Below are 6,423 nucleotides of genomic sequence, written 5' to 3'. Positions count from 1 at the left end.
ATGACTGCCTTAGAGTGCAGTGAAGTTTCCCCCCCACCCCAATGCATTTCACAGCTCTCACACAGCTTCCTTAGTGTCAGATTTGAACACCCTGCTGGGGCTGTTGACATGTCGGGAATGTCTTTACCCTATGCCAAAGTGTTTGCACCTTGGCTAGAGATGAATAAGGAGCGACTTAAGGACTCCAAGACCTAAGGACTCCAATCACTGTGAAGCTGGTTTGAGAAACAACGCATCAAACTGTAGGACTTTATAACAAGGTAAAGGATACATATGCATTTTGTATAGCGTGTGTGCATCGATTAAAACTCAGGACTATTATTATTATTATTATTATTATTATTATTATTATTATTATTATTATTTGTACCCCACCCATTCACTAGAAATGCAGTGAGTGCACAGTGAACAGTAGTGTGAACACAGCCTCAGTCCATGCCGCCTAAACTATTTAATGATGCACATCCAGTTTTGATCTTTTGTGTTATTACTTTCACACCCATGCAACTCTGGAATAGTTCGGTCTTTCTGCATAAAGAGCAAACATGAAAGAGGAAAGACTAGCAAGGGAGCATGATAATCCAGTCTCTAATTGAACCAGTGCAGATTTCAGCAGAGTTATCACAGACAGGTAACTACGCTTGCTGTCAGATCAGTGGTTTTTGAATAAAGGGGGATGTAAGGGAAGAGCAGAAAGCGTATAACAATAAAGCTTTCTTCAAAATGGTCCATGTGAGACTAAAGTTAGACACGTCTTGTTCACCTTTATCCTCGTCCAATTACAGTAAATGACCAAGCTTAGCAGGTGTGGGTTTCACAGTGCAGATGGACCTGGAGGGAATGAAAAGTGTGAGTTTAATATCAGGTTTTCATCCACATCTCTCAGAGACCTTACTACTCCCTGTTAACCAGATGCTATTTAAGCCCAGTGAGGTGTCTCCTGTATCTACCATTCCATTATCCCCACATGATGCTTTTGTGGAAAGCCTTTGTGGAGAGCTGCTGGGGCAGGAACGAGGAGAGGAAACAAAACAAAATGTGTATCTGCCCCTTAATTGAAATCATAAACAGCTCCGTAACCTCTGCTCCCTCCCCACGCCGTTTGCTTTGAAACAGAGGGGGAGCATTCTTTGCTGCATGTTAAGGGTCTGGAGCGGAGCGTTGCCTAAATGATTATAAACACAGCAGTTTTGCTTCCACACAATTTTTCATTACAGCAACCCAACACTGAGTGCTGCACCAGCTACCATTTCAGTTCTGCTGCTGCTACCCCATATTGGTCAAAATGCTATTTGTGGGTGGGGCTGGGAGGAATTTGGGGGTGGGGCTCCCACTGAATCTGCCTCACCCCAGAGCTGCTTCTCTGCTTGTGGAATTTTGTTGCATCTTATTTTCTTATGTGTTTATGGGAAACGAGCCAGGGTAGTAAAAAATCTGACCCAAACTTTCCCAGAGTTAAGACCTGCAAGGATCAAGGCCTGTCTCTTTGATTTAAATTTGTTAAGCCCTGTAATAAATATGCATTTTTCTCCCCAAAGATAGTTTGAGTTCACATTAGTTGCATATGTATATATACATATCACATCAGACTGGTGTGAGTATTCTATCAACCCATAGCACCTCCCCAGGAAATTTATAACTTCTAATTTGGCACAGGACATAGCATGCTTTTAGCACTCACGGTTGAAGAGGAATTGGGAAATTCATAAGTTTTGCATAACTTGGAAAGACTGAGATACCAGGAAGAGCTGGGACTGAGTTTCTAGCATCTAACAGACGGCTGTCGAGGGCTGATTTCACAAGCATCATTTTCTTTCACACAGAGCTGCACAATGTGTGCATTTTGTAACAGAATAAGTAGTGACCATGACAACATTTATTTAATATCTCTACACAAGTTATGAGCCTAGACATCTCAGCATTTTAGAAGTTAGCCAGGAGGTTCATATCTGTGTTCTCAGGAAATTCTGAACACAATGCATGTAAGATATATGTAAATTATAGAGATCACACTTGGCCACCACAATAACATTTCACAGTGTGTTGGCTGTGCCATGAGATCTGATTTCGACTTCACTTGGGGCCTGTACTCAGAGGGGTCCAAAGGAAGCCGACTCCTGTCCTGGCAGAGCTCTGTGCCTCTCCAGGGAGCCCCGAGAATGATTGCTCCAAATGTTATCTTCCTGCTTCACTTCCAATTAGGTCTGGATCATGCATGTTCAGATAGAACAAGCAGATACAGGTGCAAACAAACAAACAACCACCCCACACCTATTTAAGGAGCTTCCCCAGGAACATTTGACTAGCCCCTCTCGGAGACAGAATGCAAGGACTGATGGGACTTTAGTTTGACTTGGTACAGCAACTCTTTTATGACACTCGTATTGAGCCTGCACCTTATCTCCCCGATCCTCCACTCCTGCAGAAACCACCCACAGCCAGTTCCTTAAAATCATACACCTTTCCAATTTGCATCCTTGGCTGGGCTGGCCCTTATCCACAGACACCAGGTCTGGTCTGAACTTTTGATCTCCAGCTGTTTGAATGGGAATGAAACTGGCTGACCTTCTTCGGTCCCTAATCTGCTGTTTGTTTTGACAACAAATTGCAGAGCTTAAACCAACGACACCAGGAAAATAAAATAAAAATGACAAGTGAGAGAGTCCTGAATGGAGGCCGCTCCCTCTTTTGCCTTGACAAGTGTTTCCAAGAAGATGTTTGTGTTTGTAAAGGGTCCTGAAGATATGGAAAAGTTTATGCAATACTGTTATGGAAAAGTTTGTGCATAGAATTGACTGTGTCATATACGGTCCCCAGTCACCAGATCCCCACCTCTCCAGCCACATCTGACTGATGCAAAACATCACAATGTGCAGTTGTGCAATCCTGTTGGTGCACCACCTGGATTCGTGCTTGGCTGTGCCGGTGTAACATCACAACTCACACACACTTTCCGGATGCAAGAGTCCACACAGCAAGAGCTCTTCACTTGCCTTGCACAGAGACCACAAGAACCGCGTTGCAGCTGAAAGATGTAAACAAACCAACATTTGAGAAACACAGAACTCTTGCTCAAGGAAAGATAATTTTAAAGGTTGGAAATCTCTTTGAATCCTGGCCTGACAGACCTGTGTAGCTGTTCCACAGGGAGGCATTTGTGTAGCAAGTGTCAATACTTTCCTGCGTCCATTCATTCATATGTTCATTTTCCAGTCTTTGGCAGAAGGATCTAAAACTGCTGCATGGCCACAAGAGCACTTTACATTAAAAAAAGAAGAAGGTTGCAGCTGCTATCCTTTTATTGCTTTTCAGCAGCTATTCCACATTGTTATTTTGCGAGCGGTAAAAACGGCATGTCTTTCTTGCACAACCAGCCTACTTAAAAAACAAGCCATAAATTTTTGTGGCAGGTAAAGTGCTGAGAAACCATAGAACTGCAATTTTTTCAGCACAACGTTGTAGAATCCCACCAGACAAATCAGAATGCTCTATAAATAGTGGCCGTCAAATAACTCGCTGCACACTCTGTGCAAGCAAGGCAGTATAAACACACTAAATCAGGCATCCCCAAACTTCAGCCCTCCAGATGTTTTGGACTACAATTGGCATCTTCCCCGACCACTGGTCCTATTAGCTAGGGATCATGGGAGTTGTAGGCCAAAACACCTGGAGGACCGCAGTTTGGGGGTGCCTGCACTCAATCTTCACATCACACTCAAAGCACATTCTTTCCCTCAAAGAGCTCTGGGAACTGTAGTTGGTTGTTGGGAATTGTAGTTCTGTAAGGCGTAAACTGCGGTGCCCGGAATGCTTAGTGGGCATTCAATTGTGTTTCAAATGTGATTTGCACAGCCCAAATCACACAAATAAATGCTCAATAAGCAGGTCAGCTGGAAGCCAATTCTCTCTTAAGTTTCAGTTGGTATTCAGATCCTATTTCCGCCTTGTTTGGGGGCAGAATCCACTTGCTGCTGGCCTGTATTCTGCTTTCCAGCTGCTGCACCAGTCAGTCTCTCTCGTTGCGAAAGGAACATTTTGGTGCCCGCAATCTTATCTCAGCCCAATGATGCCATTTTAAGCAACTAATCTCATTCGAAGGGGAATTTATCATTTCTGATGATTCATCCAAACCCATTCCAATCTGAAAGGAGCAGGAAGGAAGGCTGAAATGATGGTGGCGGTCAAAATATGTTATCTATAGAAGGGAGAGGGCTTCCAGCGAAAGGCAGACTTCACTGAAACTGTGTCCCAGGGCAGGGCAGGGCAAGGCAAGGGGTGTGGGTGACTAAACTGACCTTTGCATGTTTAACGTGAAGCCGCAGTTTCATTGTAAGGTGCACGTACACTTTGCATTTCTCCAGGAGCACCAGACAGACGACCTTCCAGGAGGTGCTTATCTGCTCTTATAGCTCAGGTATTTGGGTGCTGGCTTGGAACGGATGGGACAAAGCAAACCTATTGTTTAATGAGGCCCAACTCGGTGGACCTTTTGGACTGGCAAAGCCATCTCCTCCTGCATGTCCGGAACAGACAACATTGTAATAAAAGACAAGGACTGTTAACCAAAGAAATAATGTTTACTTGATTCATTGTCTGCACAGACTGATCTATCAAAATGTAGATAAAAGGGCACAATGTCAAAATTAACTTACAAGTTAATAAATAAAAGCTACCACTCATTCAGAAAGGCCTCTAGGGTTTATTGTTTTCTGTTCTCATTCCCAATTGAAGGACCACTTCGAAACAAAAACAATCCTTTTTTCTTTTTTAAACTTAGTTGTCTACTACAGCTCTTTTTATGATTTGCTTTCCCAGCTTAAAATGGTTTCCATCAATGAATTCGCCAAGGGTTTGAACGATTTATCAGCCAATTTAAATCTCAGTCAAGACAAGACTGGCTCTAAACATACGTAGAGGGCCATCTCTTTACAACAGAAGACTAGTATGATGCTACAAGGTTTTTATTTCATACATGAACCCTGGGAAAGAGATGAATCAAGAGGCTGATTCTGGCAACTTCTGGGCTTCTCTCACTGCCTCCATTTCCATGGCCAAGCCCTTTATCTATCTATCTCTCCCCTCCCCCCACCTCCAGTTTATTCTCTTCCTCCCCCCCCCCCCCCCCCGTCTGTGCCCAAGACAAAAGAGCTGTACATCACTACAGAAACAAAAGCCGAAGGAATCAGACTGTGGCTTAATTGTTGGGGGGAAGGGAACAGAAGACACAATGAAATATGAAAGTATAGCACAGTCCTCCCAGGGATTAAGGGACCTGATAGTTGGGGGAGCAAGTGAACTTTTTGAGGAAAGATTGCAGCGTTTGGGACTTTTTTATTTACAGAAAAGGCAAGTACGAGGAACATGAGAGAAGTGTATACAATTATCCATAGCATGGAGAAGACATGGACAGAGAAAGCTTTCCACCCTCTCTCTAGAGCGAGAACTAGAACACTAGAACGCCAATGAAGCTGATTGTTGGGAAATTCAGAACAGATGAAAGTACTGTATATTCCTGCGTATAAGACTACTTTTTAACCCAGGAAAATCTTCTCAAAAGTCTCAAAATTCGTGTAGGAGAAGGCTGTCAGCAGCTACTAGCAATAATGGCTGTGTGCTAATTCCACTGCCAGAGGCATTGTGCCTCTGAGTTCCAGTTACTGGGAATCCTAAGTGCTGCTTCCATGTCCACCTTGCAGGCTTCATACAGGTATCTATCTGGCTGGCCACTGTGAGAACAGGATGCTGGACCAGATAGGCGAACGTCAATATTACTTGGCTTCAAACACCAGCAGTGGATGCACACTGGAGTCGGAACAAATAGTAATGTGTTTGCAGCCATATTCATCTAGCTGGGAAAGATTTTTGTAAGAACTTAAAAAGATCCTGATGGGTCAGGCCAGTAGCCCAGGCATAGGCAAACTCTGGCCCTCCAGATGTTTGGGACTACAATTCCCATCATCCCTGACCACTGGTCCTGTTGCTAGGGATGATGGGAATTGTAGTCCCAAACATCTGGAGGGCCGGAGTTTGCCTATGCCTGCAATAGCCTATCTAGTCCAGCATCCTCTTCTCACACTGGCCAACCAGAAGCCTGTGAGAAACCCGCAAGTAGGACCTGAGCGCAAGAGTCCTCTTCCCTTCCTGTGAATTGCAGCAACTGCTGTTCAGAAGCATTTCTGCCTCCAACTGTGATGGGTAGAGAAGTGGCGGGTGCCAATGGAAGGGGCAAAGATTAAGCAAGCTAGCGGTAGAGCCTCTTTGTGGGTCTCCGGTGCAGTCACTGGCAGCCCTTCTTGAGCTCGAGGGCTGCTTCCTTTCCCAGCCGATGCTGTGATAGTCAGCATGCGAGTGGCTATATGAGAGGTTTGAATGGACCACTCTGGGCTCGGTGGAAACAGGCCAGTCCTGCCCATGCCTGCTTTG

At 44.5% G+C, this 6,423-nt stretch overlaps 1 long non-coding RNA gene across 1 annotated transcript; it reads right to left on the bottom strand.

Moving 5' to 3' along the window:
* Nucleotides 1-442: 442 nt before the first annotated feature.
* On the bottom strand, nucleotides 443-5,016 carry LOC148683529 (uncharacterized). The gene is made up of 3 exons (XR_015947048.1): nucleotides 4,296-5,016; nucleotides 2,833-3,025; nucleotides 443-831 (listed from the first exon to the last, which is right to left on the bottom strand). It is a non-coding gene; the product is annotated as an uncharacterized LOC148683529 (long non-coding RNA).
* Between the last annotated feature and the right edge of the window lie 1,407 nt (nucleotides 5,017-6,423).

The sequence above is a fragment of the Zootoca vivipara genome, chromosome 14, assembly GCF_965207765.1.
Source record: "Zootoca vivipara chromosome 14, rZooViv2.hap1.1, whole genome shotgun sequence".
Classification (NCBI taxonomy): domain Eukaryota; kingdom Metazoa; phylum Chordata; class Lepidosauria; order Squamata; family Lacertidae; genus Zootoca; species Zootoca vivipara.
This window is presented reverse-complemented; position numbering and strand designations above follow the sequence as displayed.